Source organism: Wyeomyia smithii, chromosome 3 (genome assembly GCF_029784165.1).
Source record: "Wyeomyia smithii strain HCP4-BCI-WySm-NY-G18 chromosome 3, ASM2978416v1, whole genome shotgun sequence".
Classification (NCBI taxonomy): domain Eukaryota; kingdom Metazoa; phylum Arthropoda; class Insecta; order Diptera; family Culicidae; genus Wyeomyia; species Wyeomyia smithii.
This window is the reverse complement of record NC_073696.1, coordinates 40,185,104-40,210,987: the sequence shown is the minus strand read 5'-3', so window position 1 is coordinate 40,210,987 and position 25,884 is coordinate 40,185,104. Positions and strand designations below refer to the sequence as shown.

The following is a 25,884-nucleotide window of genomic DNA, read 5'->3' as shown; positions in this document are numbered from 1 at the left end:
TAAATGGCTCCCCAAGCAGCTTCTGCAGTTCGTGGTTCATTCGCCTTCTCCACACTCCGTTTTCCATCTGCAGTCCACCGAAGATGGTACGCAACACCTTCCGCTCGAAGACCGCAAGGGCGCGTTGGTCCTCCACAAGCATAGTCCATGTCTCATGCCCGTAGAGGACTACCGGTCTGATCAGCGTCTTGTAGATGGTTAACTTGGTGCGGCGACGAATTCTACTCCATCGGAGCGTCCTCCGGAGACCAAAGTATGCACGATTTCCTGCCATAATGCGCCGTTGAATTTCTCTGCTGGTATCGTTGAGGGCAGTTACCAGTGAGCCCAGATACACGAACTCATCAACCACCTCGATTTCAGCACCACCAATTTGAACTCGAGGTGGGAGGTTAGCACTGTCCTCTCGTGAACCCCTTCCTTTCATGTACTTCGTCTTCGATGCATTGATGACCAGTCCAATCCGTTTGGCTTCAGCCTTTAGTCCGATGTACGTATCCGCCATCTTCACAAAGGTCCGAGCCACAATGTCAATATCGTCGGCGAAACCAAACAGTTGAACCGACTTTTGGAATATCGTGCCACTCGTGTTAATCCCCGCTCTTCTAATGACACCTTCCAGGGCAATGTTAAATAGTAGGCACGAGAGACCATCACCTTGCCTTAGACCTCTTCGGGTTTCGTAGGGGCTCGAGAGTGCCCCCGAAACTCGTACTACACACATCACTCGATCCATCGTCGCTTTGACCAACCGCGTCAGTTTGTCCGGAAATCCGTAGTCGTGCATGATTTGCCATAGCTTGTCCCGATCGATTGAACAAATGATGTGTGGGCACGTTATATTCGCGGCATTTCTGCATAACCTGCCGAACCGCGAATATCTGATCCGTGGTGGCGCGGGCACCCATAAATCCCGCCTGGTAGTGCCCCACGAACTGCTTCGCAAATGGTGATAGTCGACGGCAAAATATTTGGGAGAGTACCTTGTAGGCGGCGTTCAACAGAGTGATTGCCCGGTAATTGCAGCACTCCAGTTTGTCGCGTTTTTTGTAGATGGGACACACAATACCCTCCATCCACTCCTCCGGTACTCGTTCTTCCTCCCAAACCTTGACAATGACCCAGTGCACGGCTCTAGCCAGTGTTTCTCCACCGTATTTCAATAGCTCGCTGGGAAGTTGGTCCACTCCAGCAGCTTTATTGTTTTTCAGCCGACCAATCTCCTCCTCCACCTCCAGAAGATCGGGGGCTGGAATTCTGATGTCTTCTGCTCGTGCACCAAGATCAATTGCCATACCGTCCTTGCGCTCTACTGCATCGCCGTTTAGATGCTCGTCGAAGTGCTGCCTCCACCTTTCGATCACCTCACACTCGTCTGTTAGGAGGTTGCCGTACAAGCTCCTGCACATATCGGCTTGCGGCACAAAGCTTTTGCGGGAGCTGTTCAGCTTCACGTAGAACTTCCGAGTGTCGGTAGCTTGGTACAGCTCTTCCATCGCTACGCGATCTCGGTCCTCGAACTGGCGCTTCTTCCTTCGGAGGACTGAGTTTTGGCTGTTCCGTGCCTGTCGGTATCGTTCCACGTTCGCTCTCGTACGGTGTTGCAGCATTCACGCCCGTGCTGCATTCTTCTCGTCGACTAACCGTTTGCATTCACCATCAAACCAGTCATTTCTATGATTCGGGGCCCTTGTACCTAGTAGCGCTACTGCAGTGCTTCACTGAGTAGCTCCACTGTTTTGCTCCTCTATCCGAAGGTAGACACAATCCGGAAAACGACCATTTTCGATCTTTCTTCTCTGAAGTGCGACTTAAAAACAAATTAAACACAACGAATAAAAATGCTACTTATCTGTTTCACGAAGATACACTGCCACATTCCTTCACTATTCCGGGTAGCAGTAGGACCTAAACTCAACACTTTGACCAATCACACTATTTTTTCGCGAAAAAAAAACAACTTTTTACTAAAATCATAGCATCCAGGTGCCCTTGTTGCCAGTCATCCTGCTAGCCTAAACATCCATTGGCCAAATATACATGCGCGCTGCGCCCCTATGGATGGATGTCTTTTCCACGATCTTCTTAGCACTGCACTGGACCTGAGGAACCCGAAACTGAGCGCTGGAATTGAACTAATCTTCCCGTTGCTCGTACAAACTAATTCACTAGCAAGTACACCTTTTATCCCGGCCGCAATAATACCGATATATTTAAAACAAGCTGCCAATAGAACTCCAGACTACCGTTCCGATAAAATACTGTTGCACCCCGATTAGAAACCGTACCAAGGAAAACGAAACATTACAACACTACGGCCACTTGGTAGCTGCTGCCTTGTTCTTTCTATAAGTATAAACCGAATCCACTCTGTGAATCAGCAATCGCGTATAGAACACAAACCACAAGAACCGCTTTTTAATTTCGTTGGTTTTTTTTCTCCTGTTAGTAGCTTCTTCAATAAACAATTAACACTAAAACTTGTGCAAATAGCCCGACAAATTTAACTAACAAGTTTTACCAAATTCTATTCTGGTTTACCAAATCATGTGAATCAATATATAATCTCTTTCTGTAAACTTTTCTCAATAGTTTTTAATTGGTAAATGATAAGAATAAAAATGAATTCCCTACGGAAATTAAAATACTAACCTGCAGATACATTAAACCTTATTTTTGTTTAGCGGTAAAAACACCGACTGTGGAAAACTTTAAGCGATTTCCAGCGGAGTTTTGCAAATCACCTTTGAAATAAGTTTTGTGCATTGAACTGGAAAATATGCTGCGTTAAGAAATAACATACCACGATGAATTCAGGAAAATATATCTTCTGTAAAAGATCCCAGGTAGTCAATGTCAGAAAACACATATGCAGAGGAAAAGTGGGCTGAATGATTTACTGGTTATTTTCGAATTGCCTGGGGTTACCGGTTTAACATTTGCACTACTTGTTAGCACAAAGCCGTAGGAAAAAAATCATTCTAACTTGCTTGAGGAAGGAATTGAGTAAGTACAAGCTTTGATTTCCAATGTTAGTTACCCTGCCTTGCCTTAAGAATATCCAAATGAACGATACGATTGATATTATAGTTATCATAACAAAAATTTTATTTTTTTTTTATTTTTTTTATTTATTTTTTTTTTCAAAAATATTCGAAAATGATAAGTTAATGATCATGAAACATAAAAAAATATTAAATGAAAAATGATTATTCTTAGCAGATACACTGGTTATCATAATGTCAAGAAACCAATTAAGAAAAGGTCCACAATTTTTGTGGATCAAAGATTGTTAGATGATTATTATTTATTTTAGTAACAGATAATATGTTCACCCCAATAACCTCCCTAATAACAACAGCGAAAATTAACGCAAACCTTGCTTAAAAGTATGTTTGTTCGCTTCGAGACACATTTAAAATAATAATAAAGTAACAGTTATTTAATACACGAGATATATTACGAATTGGTTCATAACGGCCGTAATCAGTTATTGCCCGAGAACATTGCAAGAACGGGTGCGATCGGAAGTTGCGGCGGCGTATGTTGATGTTCAAAGAGCTTAATAGCGAAAAGAAGTCAATACTACCCTGAAGAAGGACACCTATGAAGCACGCTCCACAGTTCTAATTTAAAAAACAATCAACGATTTTCATACCAGAGTAGGTGGCGTGGACTTGACCACCTGAGATGGCGTAAAACGAAGCGAACGAATCTGCGTTGAACAGCTTCAACGCGTTTCTTTCCATCTTGATTAATGGGCTCGCACACCACAAACGCTTATTCTAAGATAGGCCGAACAATTGCCCAGTAAAGAGCTTTTAGGCAGTAAACGTTTTCAAACTTCTTGGCAAAGTGAAACAGGAGTCCTAGCTTCAACGAGGCTTTCGAAACGATGTATGTAACATTATTTTTGAAATTCAGTTTTGTATCGAGCAGGATATCCGGGTCCTTCACCATCGATTCGTGCTTTATGTGTATGCCTGCCAAAGCGTAGTTGAAATGGAAGTTACATCGTCTAAACTCGACTAATCGACTTGATTTCATCGACTAAACGAAATGACCGAGCATTTAGATACATTCAACGACATCCGGTTGCGTTTAAATCAATCATTTGCTGTTGCAGGAACAATGCGTTCTTTAGTTGTTTTATCATATAATACAATTTAGAGTCATTAGAGTCATTAGAGCACGTTAGAATAAGGTTGACATCGTTCATGTACAGCAGAAATAGAAATGGACCAAGAGAACTTCCCTGAGGGTCACCGGAGGGAAATGTGGTCACCGATTTCGACGGACAGATTTCCGCCAATCATTCGAAATTATTTATTTATTTTGTCAATCATATGTAGACTGGTTACATTTCTCAAATGATTCGAACACCATTGAACTGGAAAACTTTTGAAGTTTCATTTTCTGACTTAAGATCTGGCCTAGGTCACCGGATGTAGGAAATATTCCTGAGTTCCGGTAGGCATGTCAAACCTGCTAATTTTTGGATGGATTTGGTAATGGGTTACCGGATCGCTCCGGCAGTGACCAATGCAGCCTATATTCAGTAATATGTCTTTTGGAAGATGCCCGATAGAAAATCATGAAGATAGAGGCTATATTTGATGCAGAAAGGTGAATGTCCCCACTCCGGGTTCGTACTGGGCATCTGGATCGTTCCGGTTGTGGCCAACGCAGTCTGTAATCAAAAATATGTATTTTGGATGATTTCTGTGGCGGCTTTATTCATAGGATGTGCAGTACCAAGAGGTGGAAAGACATCAGGACACGCGGAGTTGTTATCGATAAGATACTTGCGCCTCTGAGAGTACATCTTGGTTCCATCAAAGTTGCGATAAAAAAGCCCGAGGAAACGAATTAAATCCACCAACGCATCGTGTTTTTTGATGTGGTACTCTTTCAAAGAACCTATTGATAGCAATGACAACCTTTCGTAAAACTTTGAACGCTGCACGAAAAACGGTACAACTTAATATCCCCTGAGGGGGTTAAGTCCAAGGGCCGAAACGTCGGACATAAAACATAGAAGTGTTTTGATCTACCGTTAAGATTGAAAAAGCCGGGTTTCCCTGGAAATTTTCAAACAAAATCGTAGTTTACGTCAGAAGCAACTGAAATTTAAATGATATCGTACATAATTTCCAAACAGAATCGTGGTTTACGCCAGCAGCAACTTAAGTTCAAATGAAAAAATGTTTTACATGACGTGTAACATTCATAATATTTTACTGTGCAGCTAAAATTCCTTTCGATCAAAATAGGGTGGTCGGTATTACCGACTTTTCGAAAAATCGGCATTTCGGTATTCATAAAAATAAAAACCGGTTTTTTTTTCGGATTAATACAAACCAGGGGTGACTCGCGGTCTTTAAACCTACTTTTTCAACTACAAAATTCTTAAAATCATTGTTTAGGGAAGTAAAGATGATTGTCCGCAAAAAAACGCAAGTCATTCTCTCTGTACTATTTTAAAATAAAACTAAAAAAACAATTTAAGAGATAAGGTGTCGAACGTCTCCGGTAGTGGTTTTCTTCGGCAGGTTTTCTGCCGCAGTCTTATGCAAAAACCTGCGTAAGTAAGCCACTGCCGAAAACGCTACCTACATAAATTTGGATTTGAAATTTATGTTTTGCTTAGCGTCTCAGGTTGTATCTATGTATGGACGTGTCGCTGCATGATTATGTTTTTGCATTTATGAGTACCTATGCTTCATTACGATCCAGATTTTTTTGTAAAATTAAGACCTCTACGACCATTGTTTTGATCTCTTGTGGTATACTATCCAGATACAACAATGTATAACAGTGTTTTAAAAACTCCAATGAATAAATCTAGTGATATGATTACGAAGAACATAATTTCGAAACTAATGTAATAATAAAAAAACATGAACATTTTTATTTAAATTATCTTTCACATCGCAAAACTTAGTTTCAAATTAGTGATAACTTTAAAATTCGTAGAAAAATATTTGATACTGTTGAGATGAGTATATGAATGAAGAAAAAAAAGGAATTACGATCTGACCAGAATTTACTTTTTCACGAATCCGAATGAATCGAAGATAAATACTTTTTAATTCTGTTCGATGCTCTTTAAACAGTTCGTCCAAATTATTTATTATTATAATTATTTTATTATCTTTAGCTCCTGATGTAGAAACGAAAAATCTGGCATATGAACAAGTTTGTAACTGAAATAAAAATAAATATTTGAAATGAAAGGTTTGTTAAAATATGGAAAATTAAAGAAAAAGCAGAAACTTTTACACGAGTGCGGCCGGGTACATTCAGCTAGTTTCTAATAAAAATCCATGCTACAACTATTTAAATTTCACTTTTTCAAGGAACAGTAATTTTTAGGATGAAATTCTTCATTTGTTGATTATTTCATCCTGTAAACACTTAGTATCAACAAAAAATAAAATCCTAATCCAAATTTATATTTATTTATTATTTTTTTAGTTTTACTTTTAATGGCACAGAATGAATAATGACTTGCGTTTTTTCGCCGAAATGATTGTAATTACTGCGTCAAACTATGATTTTCGTAATATGTAGTTGAACTGGCAGGTTCAAAACCCACGCTTTGCCTCTGTGAGTATGTGTGTGTAAAGAGATTAGCTGTTCTACTTAAAAAATAAATGTTTTGCTTTATTGACATGAAGTTTTTTGACATATTATCGATACACACAAACACATCGTCTGAATCCAGGCAGAACAAACAAAAAGATAACAAAAGTTGTTAAATAGGTAAGGGTAAATTAATATTTAATGTTCCTTCTGTATAAATGTATTTATTATACATTTACATCGTCATGCGATTTGTAAAACCTACCTAAGTGAGTTGGCCTAACAATGATGAGTAGCATTCATTAGTCTAACAATGAATATTAAGACAAGTTTTTTTATCAATTTAAAGAAAAATACCGAAAATACCGGTTTTTTCGCCTCTCTAATACCGGTATTTCGGTATTGAACAAAATATCGGTTTTACCGGTTTTTGTTTTACCGGTAAACCACCCTAGATCAAAACAAACGTTTTTGTTGTGTGGATTTCCAACTTTGGCTTACCGAAAACTACAAATTTTAATACTATAGTAAAGTTGAAAGTTTTTTTATTTTTTATTTTGTAATTGAAACCGCATTTATGTCGCACATAAAAAAAATAAATTGGCAGCGGAGTTATTTCAAGAAAATGCGGAGATTAGATAGTTTTTTGATTGAAATGCAAATAAATTTTAGAACATATCCCATTAGAATATTACAGTTTCTCGTATCAATGTGACCATTATAGAAACTGATAAAAGCTTTTATTACGACGAAAATTTAATCCACAATCTTATAAACTTAATATTTACGTTATTTTTGTTGTTAAGATATATGGTATCGATTATTTGGGCCCAGAAATTTCAAAAAAATTCTGTCAAAGGCATTTAAAGCCTCTTCCTTTGTACACCAGAATCAAAATAAATTAAATCACAATCAGTTTTAATTATCAAATTTTCTAAAACCATACTTCAAAGCGGAACATTTCCGCCGAATTCAGCTAATAGCTCATCGATCAAATATCAACGATTTACATGCTCATTCCAAAACAATAAAAGTGTACCAATCACTGGTAACGAGCTGCCGAATGCCACCGACGGGTGGAACCGAAAAAATGTAGAGCTCACGGCTTGTCAGTCATAATCGATAAATTATGATTTACGTCAATTTATTAATTTCCCTGCACTTCGGCCCGTGCCTCTCGGTCCTGACCCCAGATGCGTCGTCCACCGAACTCTTACTGATGGCTAAATGATGGATTCTGCTCGGCTGTAGCTGATTAGCAATTCAAATGAGTCCTTCGCCATCGTTCGCATTCTTCGGCAGCCGGTAACGAACGATCAAACGTTCCCCATCTTCTGCCGTTATATTTTGTGCTTGCAGCGTGCGCTGTCGGAGTTTTGCTGCCTGCGTGTCATGTCGGTTACTCACGGACCGGGCCGGGTCATCGAAGCGTTCGAGTGAATCGTGACGAGAAAAAAATGAGCCCCTAATAAATAGAGCAAACACATTTCAAGGATCAGCAAGACCCAGCAATCGTCAAAGGTGAAGGATGAAAATGGTTCTTCCACTCCCGCAGCATCCAGGCAAACAGCGTCCCAGCCGTACGGATGCAAATCCTACTTATGCGAAGTAATTTTCAATAAGACCTAAATTGGAATTCTCTTCCCGGAAATAAGAAAAATTCAACCATTGTTTCACCGAAGCCGGCGAATTTGGATGGAAAGACAGCGAGCGGGCGGACAACTAGATCCTGAAACTTGGGTTGGGTCCTACGGCAAGGGGTGCATAAATTTTCGCTCTCTGCCAGATTGCTCGGCTAAATTTGAATTCAAATCGAAGAGTGGCGTAAATCCTGGCACAATCATGCAATGGTTGGTTGTGGAATCGTGCTGTGCTAAATTTATGGACAATTACCAAGTAATTCATCGACGATTAGTTTCTATTTCTATTTGGCATAAAGTATGGCAGGATGCCGTTCAAATGTTTCATTATGTTTGTTCGAAATTTATAACTTCATTAATTTATGATTTCATGTTTGAAATCGCTTCAAGGTTCGGGAGCTTTATCAGTCTGTTGAAAAATTGCCCACCCCCCAGCTCCAGTTGTTCCACTTCATCATAAGCTCAATTTGTATGTGGACCTCGACTCAATTTGCTTCCATTGTCCATGGAATCTAAAGCGATTTTTGCTTCGTAGCCTTGTACCACTTGAGCCAATCCTGTTTTGGCCTGGAGCTGTTTACCGAAACTATTCACGTTCTGAAATATTTATTGCCGAACCAGTCAGAGTGGAACTGTTGAGCTGCCGAGATGAAGTGAAACCCGATCCCACTTTCGCATTAGGCGCTCTTTTTTCGTCAGACCCGACCGGATTCGGCTGGTCCGTTCAAACGCAGCGTGACAGACATTTTCATTAGAAACGAGCGAGTCCACGGGACACGATCCCTTTCCAGACTTTTACTAAAAATATCGAACCCGAACTCGGAGCGAGAGAATATGTCTGTGTCTTCTAGTCTCGAGAATTTGGACGCATTTCATTCTGAACATGTAATGCCCATTAATTTTGTACCGTCGTCGTATGGTCACTAACAACTCGCTCACTTACGCAGCGTAGCTGCTAGTAAGAAAATTCGGTTGACCTATGTCAAAATAAAAGAAATCCTATTGAATGTTTCTCGCTTCGATGAGATTGCATTTTTTTCGCATTTAGTTAGTTTATTCTACCTTCTGACACATTCTAGGTATATACAGTAATTTTTATGCGATTTATTTTTCACTTAATCCTCCGAGGTTTTCGAGTATTTAATCGATATTTGTGTGTCGTATTCCAACAACCACTGAAGCGTAAAAATGAACTATTCGTTTGATCGCACATATATTAGTACCGCTTTACGACGACAAACATAAACTTAGTTCGAATGGCCGTAAATATTATCTCCGGACGGGTTTCCCCGGCGGTTATCGAATTCATTATATACGCTATAAAATTGCTGTATCACTTCCACGCTAGACTCCGTTTTCCATGTTTTATAAACCTTTCCGCTCGCTTAGAGTCCCAATCCCCAGCGTGCAGCTTTTCTTCGGTTGCTGCTCGAGAATCTATCATCGGAGTAAAATTGATTCTATAATGAAATTTATCATGAAATTGAATTAAATTCGGATTAAATAGGTAGCGAGATCACGACAACAAACTCGGAGCACTGTTTCTCTGTACCAGTGCACGGGAATGGTGCTATTGCCGGTAATGACGATGATGATGATGATGGTGATGACAGAAACAGCATAGAGCCGCCAATCCTGACGGGTTCCATCGACAACTGGAACAACGACATGCTAAAGAGCAATTTAATAGTGTCGTGTGTCCTCTGTTCCCAGCCAAGGTTGAAGCCGCACTCTGCTGCTGCTCGGAAACCTAAGTTCGTCGTCGTTGTTGTCGTCTTTGCAACTTACTGTCGATGCAAAAACTATTATTCCAATGGGAAGACTAGCTTTTGCCCACTAGCTTGTCAGCACGTTTCGAATGTTCGTAGCCGAAACTATCGAAACCGATTAGCATATCAATGGCTGGTGCAGCTATTACTGTTTCACGTAATTGCCTTTCCGAAGTTTTGATATAGCAACCGGCACGACACGTATTGTACCCAACGTTGGCGTAATAACAACAGGATTGGAAGAGGTTTATTCACGGGTGAAATTGAAAAATAATAAAAAAGCAAGCTATAAAAAAGAAAAACATACATGTATCTTCTAGTGACAACATTAGTATGGCAAAGATATTATTTTGTTTGACACCTTCTTCAGATAATTTCTAGTTGATTTGCTAGTTGATGAGAAATTCATTTTAAAAAAAATTCCTCACTGTCAGCCTTTATCTTCATCGTTTTATTTTGTTGTGCATCTGGAGTTATAACATTTAAAAAAATGATTTTAATCAACAACATGGTTTCCCAAGCAGTTGTATACTACAAAAATAATATCTCACGATTATACATATTTGGAGCAATGTGACAAACAGCTAAAACTATAAAGAAATAGTCTTTGGAGGAAGAGAGAGCAGCTGCCGAATCAGACCCGTTTAATGTGCAAGTTTTTTTTTTTAATTTTTTGTTAAATTACATTTATATATTTTTAACAATTAATTCACTAAGTTATATTTTTCCTGACGGCACTTCTATTCCATTTTAGTTTGCAAATTACCTCTACCGTGAAAATTTTTTCAGGTATTTTTTGGGAATACTGAGAATACTTTATTCATTTATTTATTTATTTGGCCTATTCATCAACAGAACACCAATGGTGTAACTCTTACTTTACTTTTACTTTTAAGGCGACATACCGCTTATTGATCCAGTGTAGAATCCAGAATACGGCGCCAGGTCCCCATGTCTTGGACTGCTATCCTCCAATCGCCCCTCACACCTATTTCGCGTGCTTCCTCGTCGACAGCACACATCCAACGAGTGCGTGGTCTACCCCAAAGTCGACGACCTCTATCGGGATTCCTGCTTAATATGGCCTTCACTTGACGCTCTCCGGCATTCTCGCTACATGCCCAGCCCACTGAAGCCTGCCGTGTTTTATCCGCTTGACTATATCCGCCGATTTGTATGCCTGGTACACTTCATGGTTCATGCGTCTGCGCCAAACATCATTTTCTAGTTTGCCGCCAAGGGTTGAACGCCAAATCCTACGCTCAAAAACACCAAGAGCTTGCCGATCAGCCTTATTCAGCGTCCATGATTCATGGCCGAATCAGTGTTTTATAGAGTGCAAGTTTAGTACGGATTTGCAGACTGCGAGACCTTAGCTGGTTACGTGATCCGTAAAAGGCCCTGTTTGCGGCTGCTATCCGCCTCTTTATCTCACGGCTAACCTCGTTATCACGTGTCACTAATGTTCCCAGGTAAATAAATTCGTCGCCTACTTGTTGACAAATGTTTCCCCATCTAGCACCACCGCAGCACCAACCACCGACGGACTAACACGCACTCTGCCAGCCACCATGTATTTCGTTTTGGCAGAGTTTATGACAAGCCCTAATCTCGCAGCTTCCCTCCTGAGAGGTCCGAAGGCCTCTTCCACAGCTCTACGGTTGATACCAATGATGTCGATATCGTCCGCAAAACCGAGAAGCATGTGCGACTTCGTAATGATGGTGCCGCTTCTCTGCACACCAGCCCTCCGTATAGCACCTTCCAATGCAATGTTGAACAATAAGTTCGACAGCCCGTCACCCTGCTTCAAACCATCTAACATCACGAAAGAGTCCGATATCTCACCGGCTATCCTGACACTTGATGTAGAACCTTCAAAGAGTGGCACGTATCAGCCTAATCAGCTTTGTTGAGAAGCCATGTTCGAGCATAATCTACCATAATTGATTTCTCTCAACTGAATCGTACGCTGACCGGAAGTCTATGAACAGATGGTGCGTCTGCAAGTTGAATTAGAAGAGAAGAGAAAAGTAAATATATTTTACATTTGTAGTAGTCAAATCCTGAAAAAATGATATCGCCGACGAAGAAGCAATCGAGATAAATTAAAATCAATAGTCTTTGGATACCAACTGTTGCGCCAAAAATGCTGTAAGTAATTCGTTGAGCAGTTCACAGTGCGTTGAATGTATGGGAATGCGGGACAAAAATCAAAACAGCCATTCAGGCCATTTTTTTTCAATTAGTGTAATACGAAAAATGTTTAGTACTGATGAGAGCTACTATTTGCATAAACAACGAATGTGAAATAACAAATCGCAAAAATGTCTCAAACGCTATTTTTTATATAGAAACATAAAATGATAATTTTCATAGAATATTATCCATTTCGAGATAAAAGGCTTGAAAGGCATGTTTGAATAATTTCTAGGTGACGAAAAAGTAACCCAAACGCCACTCCAATGAGTTTTCATTTTCATTTTTATTTAATTCCCCAATAGTTATGTTTATATACGGTTTACTATTGCACAATCTAGTTATCATTTATCCGGGAATCTTTTATGTGTTTTACACATTATTTACGTGTTATACATAAAAATAAGAGACATATGTACGATAAATTGATCATTCTTGGCTGCAGAGGTATCATTCGAAAACGTGAATGCCAGGTGAAAGACGAACTTGAGCAATGGCAATCACTTTCAAAATTTTGAGGATATTCCAAATAAAAAAAGTGAATTTCAGAGAGGTATTTTAGGATACTTTTTTTGATGATCATTTTTAAATCAAACTTGTCCTTTTCTCTAGGCATAAAAAAATATGACCAGAAAGCCTTTAACTTCCACATGCGCTACGTTATGTCTCATTAGTAATATGTGAAACGTAGTATGTAGTTAAATGCCTCTACCGTTGCCTCATTTGTTAATAATATCATTACAATATGTCTCAAATATGTATAAAACATATCAACACATGGAATTGGTGCAATAAGAAATTCACTTTTTTGATTTTTGTTTATGGATCAATTTGTTGAATAGGTTCACGTCATTAAGCTAGAACAGGAAGAAGAGCGGTCTTAAGTGACTTCCCTGCTTTATTCCAAACGTAGCGTCAAAATAAGGGTATTGGAAATGCCTAGTGGCAACGATTAGACGGTGATCCGTAAGGTACGATTGAAACCATAGTAAAAGATTCTTGTTGATCCCAGGCATGTCAAATTTTGCATCGGTTCTGCGATGGATCAGTTTATTGAAGGCGCATCCGTCCGGACACTGATTTACAAAGGAAGGCAAAGCAGATTAATGGCAGTGAAGCGCCCATGTTGGTCAGTACTTATAAGAGCCTTGCAGTCAGCAAATAAAGGCTCAATGATGATAAGCTCGAACAGTTTGGCAACAGCACAGAGCAAAATTAGGCTTGGTTTATATGTAAACAAAATCGCTAAAGGTGATTTCTTCCATCGCTAGTGTCAGATAAAAGTTATTGACATAAAAAGATTAATACCATCAGGATTGTCTCCCAGTTGGTCTCGAGGTACGATGCTGGCCTATCAAGCCAGTCGTCGTAGGTTCGAGTCTCGGCTCGGGAGAGACTGTTAGTGTCAGTAGGATCGTAGCGCTAGCCCCGCAATTGCCCTGTACACTGAACAATCGGCTGCGAAATCTGTGTATAAATAAACAGAAGGTCAGGTTCCGAATCAGAATGTAGAACCAAGGCTATGCTTTTTTACCAACAGGATTGTTATTCTCCTCAACATGTAGAAAGAGCAGAGTATTCACCGCTCACATCTTGTCCAGAATGAGCGCTGCCTGTAGTAATGTTTTGCACCACATTTCATTCGTCTGCTTTATGCTGTGTTTCTGCCGCTCGCAGGAAAAGTAACACACTTGTTGCTTACTATATCTGAGGAAACAAAAGTGGTGAATCACTTTATTGAAAATACATAAAAGTACACTACGGCGCACGCAGCTAATATAAATTTGATAGCATTCGGAAAACAAACATGCGTGACGGGCGTCTGAATTTCAACGCAATCTACATTTCTACCTAGCTATTCCCCGCATTTGATATATGCTAGAGGGACACACAGTGAAAGAACTGTAGTGAGCTCTGTTGTGTTGTTATTGTGCGTCCTTTCTTTAAATCAAATTCAAGGACGAGAGTGTTCTCCAAACATCCAAGAGCGAAGACGAACCCAATTTTTTCAAACAATTTGTCATGTATTTGCAGACTTTAAGCAAATCATAAAATCAGTCAGACAAACCGGATTAAATCACTAGTGACTTTATCGTGGCGTCATATGGTTCTAATTGTGTGAATACGTCTGATTTTGTGAGTCTCATTTGCGGGATGTGTTACTTTTTTCATTTCAATGGTGGCTTAAGCGCATCGAGAGTTAAAATTATTTTAACGAATTGCGGTTCTAAGTGATTGGTTCCATTACATTGAGGACGGTAATTTCGATGTTAATGACTTTACACGTGAGAGCAGGCCAGCAATGTTCGAAGAACTCAATCGAAGGAATTACTCGATAAAAATCCATGCCAAACGCAGGAACAGCTTGCTATGGTATTAGGAGTTACACGCCAAGCTATTTCCAAGTGATTGCATCATGCTTTGGGAAAGATTTAAAATTGAGGAGAACATTCTTATGATTCCGCCTGTGAACATCTGCTCCAGTGGGAAAAAAGGGGAGGGGTTTTCTAACCACATCGTGACGGGGAATGGAAATTTTGTTCGTTACAGCAACACAAAGAAAAGACACTCATGAGGACTGTCCGGTAATGCTTTTACGTCATACGCTTGGTCGAATATACGCTGCGAAACGGTATGGATTTCATATATTGTAATTAAGCTGAAAAAAAACATTTAGATAGAAGCAGAGGCACAAAAAAGAGATTTTGTAGCATGACAACACTCGGCCTCATAAGGTCAAAGTCGCTAAAACTTACATAGAAACGCTCAAATGGATAGTCCTACCTCAGCCGCTATACACTATGACAACTTTCCACATTCGCACTCATATTTCAGGGGTAACTTGGAAATTGATTATTGAATTGGACTTCTCGTTATAGGACATTTGAACAAATATGAATTGCAAGATAAGAACATGGAGAATGATAATAGTTTGTTGCTTTTAAGTTTTTATTTTTTCAAATGCATGGAGTTCAATGACTTCTCTCTGTAACCGCACTTACTTTAATAACAGTAAATAGTCAAATATTGAGTTTTAAGAATATGTTTCGACCTCTAATCGTTCAATAACCTGAAAAATCCGTTCGGGTATACTAGCAACCAAGTTCTTTATCCACGCATGCAAAATGGCGGCCATTAGTTCGTCAATGGAACTGTATTGCCATTTATCAGCATTATCTTTCTGGAAAAGAAACTTTTTGCGACGATACGCTTTAAATGGAACCAAATACTTTTTCAGAATCTGGATGTTATCTGACAAGTTCATCTAACAAGCTGTAAACGCCAAATTAAGTTTGCCTGCGGAACAAAATCCAAACCAAACCATCAGAGATCCTCCTCCGAAATTACGGGTAGAGAAGTATTCCGATTCTTTCCGCAGATCCCGCCAGTAACCTGTAAAGCTGTCAAAGCCGTCTAAGTGGAGCTTCTTCAGTTGGGAAAGAAAAATTGGGAATAGGGTAATCGCTCCATTATTCAGCTCAACAGCTAGGTGCACCTATATTCATCTTATTTCTCTCATTTGTCCAGTTTACCGTCAAATTTCTACAAATTTTTAAAGGTAAATCTATTTACTTCTCGATTTTGTCAAGTGGTTGAAAGTTTTTTGTTGAAAATATGGTAAAACTTGACGATAAATTGATCAATAAGGCGTGATGAGATGAGTATAGGTACTGAGATGAATATAGGAGCGATTACCCTAGTTGATGTAAATTACTTCTTCGATCTGTGGCCACTGGTTTAGCCACTTCATGAACTTTCGGTGTGGGAAATCAAACCGCGGAATGTGCGTTCAAGGCACTTTATTATAAATTGAAACTAGCAAGTGGTCTTTAAAAAGCGTCTGATAGGATCGACTGATCGGGTTGATCGTAATTATGTGACCGATTGATCTTGGTGATCAATTATTCTCCCTCTCTTCTGCTCTATCGATTGCTCCCACTACCAATATCGTGTTATCACCGTGGGAGAATGAGTTCTCCTTTTCGTGCAGTTCTTAGTGACTATAATATTAATCTGTAGGGTGTCTCTAATTATGAATATTAATTTATAGATTATACAAATATGCTTAAAATATTGAACATCACCGGCCGCCTTAGAAATTCACGGGATTTCTAATAATAATGGTGAAAACACTATAGAACTGAACTAAGACTTAACATAAGTATTCTAGATACGTTGTACATTGATACATGCTGCTTATTCGTGTAGTTCCTCTCCGTATGATCCATGCTCGTGCATCCTTCGTGAAATGCTTGCACCGGCCTTGCACCGGTATCCGTGGATAACCTTGAGCGTGATGACAGTCCTCGGGGGTGCACTCCCCGGCCGCCGTGAAGATGATGCATCGCTGAAATAGATGAGAGGCGATTTTTTACATGAAATATACAAATTTAAAACGACTTCCCTCGTGCAGAGGCTTGCGCGCCTCCGCGGGCGCTCCTGCGCCGATGATTTCCCAGTGTACACTCTGAGGTGTGACGAAAACGTTGCGTGTGATGAAGTAGACAGATTGCCTTGCGCGGCGACACAGTCCCATGTAGTCGTGATGAAGTTTTCGGATAAGTAATGTGATTTTATAAGCTCCCTGCTGGAGTCCATTTCCCAGAGTTGATGCAGATGTCCTGATGATTGAAAGGTAACCAAATGAAACGCGTATCTGGACTCTTTGATGTGGCCATCATCGCAAAGTCAGATCGGGTATCACCCGACGAGTGGTGAGCTGAGTTGAGTGAAGAACAATCATCCGACAACTTGAACCGAACGCATGCTGAATACGCAGCATATGAAGATATAGAGTGGGTGGTCGAAAAAAACCCCGGCGTAAACGAAGATACTATAGGAGACGAAACATTCCATAAATTTTTTGAGCGTACATTGAAAAATAAAGACTTAACTGGTACGCGGGAGCCAACGGCCCCCGCAGGCGCCCCTTGCGCCTTCGTTGGGGAGTTCAATTTCTCCCATCGGTTGGTGATTGATCATTGTCGTGTATAGGCAAAATGCAAATCTTGCTAATTGCCCGAGTGAAAGTTCCATCCTTTGTCTTGATTGTGACTACCCGGATATTTCCATCTATGCCTTTAGTGACGTGTGTCACCCGATCGAGAGCCCACTTGAGTGGGGGAAGGTTATCCTCCTTAATCAGAACCATCGTCCCCACGAAAAGATTGTTTCGCTGTCTCGTCCACTTTGTTCGATTATGCAGGTCTGAAAGATACTGCATCGACCATTTTCTCCAGATTCGTTGCATGAAGTCCTGTGTACGTTGCCACCGAGATAGCCGGTTTTCGGGGACATCCTGGAGTGCTGGCTCAGGAATCGCCATAAGTGGACGTTAAATTAGAAAGTGTCCCGGTGTCAGCACTTCGAAATCCTTTGGGTCGTTGCTCAGTGGTGTGAGAGGCCTTGAGTTCAAGCATGCCTCGATTTGAACAAGCACCGTCCGCAGTTCATCTGGTGTTAATATTTTCGTTCCAATTGCTCGTCTAAGGTGCTGCTTCATGGACTTCACCGCCGCCTCCCAAAGACCTCCAAAGTTTGGTGATTTAGCGGGAATGAATTTAAATTCCACTCCAGCTTCAGCGGCCTCCGATATGATCGTTTGTTGTGATTGTTGAGCAAGGAACACTCTCCGAAGTTCATCGAGTTCACGTCTAGCCCCAACGAAATTGTAACCGTTATCGCACATGACGATTGTTGGGTTGCCACCCCTTGCCACGAACCTTTTTAACGCGGCCAAGAATGCTGCCGTTGTTAAATCTGCCGCCATTTCAATATGAACAGCCTTAGTCACGAGACAAACGAAAATAGCAGCATAATACTTCACCGGAACCTTCTTTCGGTTTGGGAAGTTGATTAGAAACGGTCCGCAATAATCGATTCCGACTCTTAGGAATGGTGGAGCTGGCGTTACACGTTCTGGCGGTAGATCGGCCATCAATTGCTCGTGAACGGTAGGCTTATTCCTAAAACTGGTAACGCAACGGTGAATAATTTGACGGGCTAGACTACGAATGCTGAGAGGCCAGAAACGATCTCGAACACTGGCGATCAGCAGTTGTTGACCTGCATGCAGTAGTTTGTGGTGATAATTTAGCATCACAAGCCAAGTGAATGGATGATCTTTGTCCAAAATGATTGGATGCTTCCTTCCTGCTGAGACCTGCGCATTTTCAAGCCGGCCGCCGACGCGGATTATGCCATCCACTAACCTTGGGCAGAGTGAGTTGATACAAGACGTTGACTTAACCTGATTTTTACGTTGCAAATCTTTGATTTCCTGTTCAAATCGCTCCAACTGGGCTAATTTAACAAGATTTAAAAGGGTCGCTTCCTGCTCCAAAAAACTCAAGGCTCCAAGACGCCTGTTATTGTGATCTTTTTGACGCGAGTTGTGTTTAAACCTGAGCATCCACGCACTGAGTCTTACCAACCCTGATAGCGATGACCGTAGACTAAAAATAGCATTTGGAGGAGACACATTGACTACTGCAGACACTGTATAAGTTTCCTCCAGAATAGAATTGTCAGTTCTCGTTAGTGAAACGGCTATCGCCTTTGGCCACGCAGTCTCATCCAGTGCAAGCCACTGTGGTCCATTCCACCATAGGCGATCGTCTAACAACTGCTCTCCAACTGTACCGCGTGACAACACATCGGCTGGGTTTTCCGTTCCCGGAACGTGGTTCCACATACCATTTCGAGTCGAGTGTTGGATTTCTGACACCCTGTTTGCCACAAACACCTGCCAGCGCGAGGGTATTGAAGCAAGCCAGTAGCGCACAATCATGGAGTCCGTCCAAAACCAATTCCGAGTCGTAATTTTTAGGCTCTTTGCAACTTTCTCGTACAGGTGCGTAAGTACCAACGCGGAAGACAGCTCTAAGCGCGGGATTGACATTTTCTTTTTCCGTTTCTTGAGATCTTCCAGTGGGGCCACTCTTGACTTGGCTGCAATCAGATGCGTTGTGATAGATCCGTCAAACTGTGAACATCGCAAAAAATGCAAGCCCCATAGGCCTTTTCAGAGGCATCGCAGAAGCCGTGCAACTCAACGGAAATACAATCCTTGCTGAAGGCGATCCATCTTGGAACCTTTAACTGCTCCAAACAGCACAAACTGCGCCGGAATTCCATCCAAAACGACTGAAGATTCGTGGCGAGTACATCGTCCCAAGTAACCTTCTGCTGCCAGAGGGACTGGACGAAGATTTTCGCTACTATGATGACAGGACTGACTAATCCAAGCGGGCTAAACACTCGTGCTAAATCGGACAGCACAACTCGTTTACAAATACCAGACTGGTTCCAGGTAGGAACTTTGAATTTGAAACTGTCCAGTCTAGGCTCCCAGATGAGTCCTAGCGTTTTGATTGTCGCGCTCGAATCGTCTAATTCGAAGGATGTACGTTCGTCCCTGCAATCTTCTGGTATACGCTCCAGAATCGCCGGGCAATTGGAGCTCCACTTTCTTAGCGTAAATCCGCCATCACTCAGCAGACCTTGTAAGTCGGCACACAGCTGTACACCTTCCTCTATAGTGGCTACTCCAGACATCATGTCGTCGACGTAGAAGTCATCAGCTAATATTCTTGCAGCATCTGGAAATACTCCACCGTCGAACTCTGCCAGCCGTTTCAAGCACTTTGTAGCCAGATATGGTGCCGACGCCGTCCCATAAGTGACAGTTTTAAGCTCATAAATGCGAATGAAATCTCCCGGATCGCTTCTCCAAAAAATACGCTGGAATCGCCAATCGCAAGGTTGTACCAGAACCATACCGTACATTTTTTCAACGTCTACGACAAAAGCGAACCGATGGAGCCTGAAACGCATGACAATTGACAACAGATCATCCTGAACTGTCGGACGAACCATTAGGGCATCGTTAAGTGAAATTCCGCTACTTGGAGGGCGCGACGCGTCAAAGACGACTCGCAACTTTGTAGAAGAGCTGTCCGGTTTGAGAACGCAGTGGTGTGGTATGTAGTACTGCTGAGCCGTTGATTCTTCATCTTCAGTGACTTCTCTCATATGACCCAGACGTAAATATTCGTCGAGAAACTCTGTGTACATCTGTTTAATATTGGCGTTGGCAGCCAATCGCCTTTCCAGCGCTAGAAAGCGTTTGATAGCAATGCTCTTTGAATCTTCGAGCCGAGCTATGAGAAAATCTTTCTTTGGTAGAGACACGACGAATTTTCCATTGGCATCACGGCCCGTTGTTCGGTCAAACCACGCTTCACAGGCAGCTTCTTCTATGGAATGGATGCTGTTGGAACGACAAGTCTCCAACTCCCAAAATCTAGTTTTCAGTTCATCCAAACGTTCGCCACATGCGCTGGCAACAACTGGTTGGGCGCGACTCACACCGTCCAAAATTCTGCCGCATATAATCCACCCAAATACGGTATTTTGCATAAGAGGACCATCATCTCCCAAATTGAATTTATCAGCAAAAAGCAAATCGTAAAACAGTGCAGCCCCAATTATTATGTCGATGGTGCCCGGTTCAAAGAAACTGGGGTCTGCAAGCACCATGTCATTTGGAATCTGCAGATTAGCGGGGTCGATTCTAACGACTGGCAAATTCTGGGTTACTTGTGGTATAACATTGAAGGTTTCTTCCTCAGCAAAGCGCGAAACTCTGGAACTTATAAGCGCCACGACAGATTGTTTGCATTTTTTCGTGGTTTGTCCAATGCCACTGATGGAAAGAGTTTCCTTAGATCGCTTAAACTTGAGCCTTTGCGAAATGTTTTCTGACATAAAGCACAGCTGAGAACCGCTATCCAGCAGTGCTCTGGCTAGAGTGGAATTCCCATAACGATCTTCAAGAATCACGAGCGCAGTAGCAAGCAAAACCGATCGTGATTTCTTGGTTTCATTAGCCGAGAGGACAACATTATGGCTTGTGGTTGTGTCTGTAGTGGGTGGCGTCTCAGCAAGCTCTCTTGAAGTGGCTGCTGATAATGCGTTCTGTCTGATTGGATTGTGTACTTGCTGAGGAGCATGAGTGTGTGCTTGTTGTAGTGTTAGTGAGGTTGTTGGTGTCTGTGTCTTGTGTGGGTTCTTCTCAATCGGTAGCGGGTGTGATGGTTGTGCAACACTACCAGTCTGGTTTGAGCCTTGGTGCAGCATCGTATGATGTTTTTGACCGCAGATCCGACAGGAACCTCCGGAACAGGACTTCGACACGTGACCTCGCGACAGACAATTGTAGCACAGACGATTATTCTTTACTGCATTCCTCCTCTCATCTACCTTCATCGTTCTAAACTTTTTGCATTGGACGCCGTAATGCCTTTCGTCGCCGCAGAACGAGCAAGCAACCTGTGTTCCAGAATAACTATTAATTGAACGTTGTGGTTTCTTGGACTCAAGTGGATGAAAATTCTTTGGTGCAACAGACTGCAGAACAATGCAGTGATTTTTCAGGAACAAAAGCATATCAGCATATATTGGAACATCTCGTGATCGGTGCTCTGTTTCCCACAGGCGTAGCGTTGTAGCGTCTAATTTGCCCGCCAGAATGTGTGCCAAAATAGTGCTCCAGGTTGAAGTGTTCTCGCCTAGTTTGCCCAGCATCTGTAAATGCTTATCAAACTCGTTAATCACATGATTCAGAGACTCGAAGCTTTCCTTTTTCATGGGTTCCACCGACAGCAGCGCATCAAGGTGTGACTTTACCAGTAGCTTCTTATTTTCGTACCGTGACTCAAGCGATCTCCAGGCTATCGAGTAATTATCCGATGTCAGCTCTATTAACCCGATTTCCTGCAATGCCTCCCCAGACAGAGACGTACGCAAATATGTGAATTTATCTATTTCCGATAGCTGCATGTTATCTGAAATTAGATTCTTAAAGGTGTCTCGAAACGTAATCCAGTCACGTAAATTCCCACTGAACGTAGGCAATTTCAATTCAGGCAGCTTAACCCGCATCATCGAGACGGTAGATTGTGACGGAACAACTGATTGCGAGGGTGTAGGATTGGAGCTCGAAGACGAAGAATGCAAATCTTCCAATGCCTGCTTCAGCAAAAAATATTGACCGATAAACGTTTTTAGAATCCGCTCGTTGTCTTTCTCCCTGTTGTGCTTACTCGCCGCCATTTTGCTTGCGTGAGCTTCCTTACTTTCATCTGGGTCCACAAATTCTTCGCCGCCATCTGTGTCCTCAAGAATTAGTTCAATTCGCATACGCACTTCGCAGAATAACGCATACACCTCGTCTAGTTTTTTGATTCGACTCTGCAATGAACTTCTATCGCGTGCTTCCTGGTAATTTTGAAGGAATTCTTTCATAGAATCCATTACACTTCGAATCAGACGTTCCTGCTTCATCAACTTTCTTAGCTCATTGTTAGACATGTTGACGAAGTTTCAATGCACTAAATTAAATTCACCGCTTGACCGGCCGAATATTTCAAACGAAACCGATAATTGACAGAACCCACAGACTAGCAGACTTATCGAAAAGGGAGAATCAACTCAGAAAAATAACCAACAAACCTCAGCAACTCAACTCAGCGGACCAATCTTAACAATAAATATAACGCAAATCATGCAGTTTGAATCGATTTTATTCAGTATTTTAGACGCATGCAATTTCACCACTTATCACCGGTATGCTTCTGATCGTGCATTCAGAACGCCACCTCAGACAAACCTGTCCTTTTACTTATTTTATCCGCCGAAACTCCTCACTGATAGTTGATTCCATGCGATCCTAGCAACATGCATCCAGATCCAGTCGATTCTTACGGTCCCAATTGATCCATTCAACTCGACCACGTGCCACTAAAATCTTGGTGTGAACAATGCCCTTGCTGCACAATAGATAACTGCACTGCAATGACGGACCCACGCCAACTTTTGTTCATGCACTATTCACTCGCGGTTTCTGTCCCACCGGTCTCGTTTCTAACATATCCGGTTCGAAGGACCATGTAAATTACTTCTTCGATCTGTGGCCACTGGTTTAGCCACTTCATGAATTTTCGGTGTGGGAAATCAAACCGCGGAATGTGCGTTCAAGGCACTTTGTTATAAATTGGAACTAGCAAGTGGTCTTTAAAAAGCGTCTGATAGGATCGACTGATTTATTCCAACTGACTGATATAAATTTGGGTTGATCGTAATTATGTGACCGATTGATCTTGGTGATCAATTATTCTCCCTCTCTTCTGCTCTATCGATTACTCCTACTACCACTATCGTGGGAGAATGAGTTCTCCTTTTCGTGCGGTTTTTAGTGACTATAATATTAATCTGTAGGGTGTCTCTAATTATGAGTATTAATTTATAGATTATACAAATATGCTTAAAATATTGAACAGTTGAAATTTGAGCCAAATATTCAAAGGTGCATCTATTCCAATCCCAACCAAAAATACGATAATTTTCCAGACGGTCCTGTTTGTGGCCTGGAGTTAGATTTTGTGCCTTTTTCTTTTTATAACTAATTATACACGAGTTTGTGTGCAAAACCTTGCGAATTTCCTTGAAAACTAGAAAATACAGAGTAGATTTGATCTACGATAGGGATATCGTTGAATTTGACGCCAGTTTCACGACACTCCGCTTGTCTCTTGTCGACAACTTCGATTTTTTTTGTTTTGGCTGTACCGTTGCGTACTTCTGCGGATCTTTTCAATAGTTCCTTCCTGATCAGAAGAGCATAACTAAAAACTACGAAATTCTATCAACAGGAGATACAAAAAAAATTTTTTTTTTTGATACGATTATGTATTTTTACATATGCTTCTGATAACAAAATTGAATCTGAATGAGTTATAATAACAAATCCTGACATGGAGTTGTTATGAAAAAAGTCTTACAAATTTTCGTCCATCAGAAGCTGTTGTTTCTAAAAATGGTTTTTATTATACTGTTCTATGAGCTTTCCTAATTTATTAGAGAGCTGATCCGTTAGTAACGATGTTTGATATGGGTTTGCTAGTAGCTAGTAGCTTCTACTACTAGTAGAATCGCTTTTGTTATAATTTCTGTCATTTCAAGGTACGGTTTGTCTTGTACGAAACTAACGGCTTCTAAAAAAATTTTGTTTTGTCCTCGAATTTGCGTCCGATCAAAACACTTTCTCTCGGCATTTTAAATTTGTCTGCATAAATAACCCAATAGACAAATAACAAACACGCTGCGCGGCTATAAAAAATGGACGCTCAAAATGTTGACAACATGCGTTTTCTACATATGCCACGAACACACGAACGAAATGAACCATGCAAAGTTCATTATTCACAATACTAACAAACACATTTTCACTCAATATCGATTCCGCTGTACATAAAATTGAGGCGCGGTTATAGAAAGTGGTCAGAGTGTATTCCCCACATTGCGCTGTCCGATAATTACTTATTCCGTTTGATGGCCCATATTATGTGGCTGATCAGCAGCTCTGCTCATATGAAGACATCGAAAAATAGAAAAAAATCGAACACTTGCACCGTAACGGTTTTTGAACTCTCTAATAAAGAAACTTGTAGCTTCTCTTCCTGTTCTTATTACATAGCTCACGAGAAAAGCAACAATACGTATTCCAAAGCAAGATGAAACCTGTTTATCATGCATCGTAATGCCTCCTTATACATCCCTGTGGTTGACTCACTATAAATGGCTACATATTCCGCTTCCAACTAAGCGCCAGCAGCTACTTCCGGAAAAAGTTCGCATTACATGTTACAAGCAACGTAACATCCGTCAGTCTGAGCCCGGCATCGGCCAACAGCCACGGGGTGGAGAGAAAGAAATCTCTTCTAACAGGCTTTCCAGAAAGCCGTAAAAATGTTCCAATTTAGCATGCTACAAAGTACCGGTCCGAGGATGAACGGCGCACTTGGCGAGTGAGTAAGTAATCAGCGGAGGAAAAGTTGGGCCACGATAAAATGAAATAACACCAAATAGATTGCCTTGGCAGCCACTGCGTTGGATCGGCGTGCTGTTCGTTAGCTTGGGCTATCCGAAGAGAGAGAAAAAAATATACACGTGTTCAAGTAATTGGAAGAATAAATGTTTGAAAATTAAACCTATGAAATCACTTTGGGATCAGGTTCGGATCTGCCCAGCTGGGAACGCAAATCTACTTGCCGAGGCAAGGTTGCGGGCGGTTATAATCGTTGGCACGGAAGCTTAGATTCTGGAAATCTGATTTAGGACTCCGTCGAGAAGTGCTGGCAAAAAGAGCTTGGTCGGACATTTCGACATCGTAAAAATGGAAAAGCAATAAAGGATCTCGGCTGGCCGCTCGGGCCTGCACACGGGTGTTCTTTATGAAGGTTACGGTAATGGACCTCTGGTGTTATATTTCATCACAAAGGATCCGACCAGGATGATGGCCAATCTGCCATACTGCCGAGGCGCACGGTCGGGCTGCAGAGGCTGAGCAGTCGGTAATGGGCTTGGCAAAAGATTTTGCAAAGGGTGCGGCAAAGGAGAAAACCGATTGACTTTCGGCGTGATTGTAAAAATAAATTTTCGAATTTAATGAAGTCAGCATGCTAGTGAAGTCATTCGGTTTTATGGAAGGAAGAAGGTATTTTAAAATAAGTTTATGGTGTTCATGTTTGTTGGGTAAAACTTCTGATCTTTTAATGAAATAAAAGGTAATTATTTTAGAAAGCTAACAAGTTGACTAAACCAGACCACACTGTACGCGGGGTAATTAA

General features: G+C 41.3%; 1 protein-coding gene across 3 annotated transcripts in view; it reads left to right on the top strand.

Moving 5' to 3' along the window:
- Positions 1-25,884, top strand: part of LOC129728117 (protein O-mannosyl-transferase TMTC2) — a 463,464-nt gene that overhangs the window by 309,458 nt on the left and 128,122 nt on the right. The gene's annotated exons all lie outside the window — the stretch shown is intronic.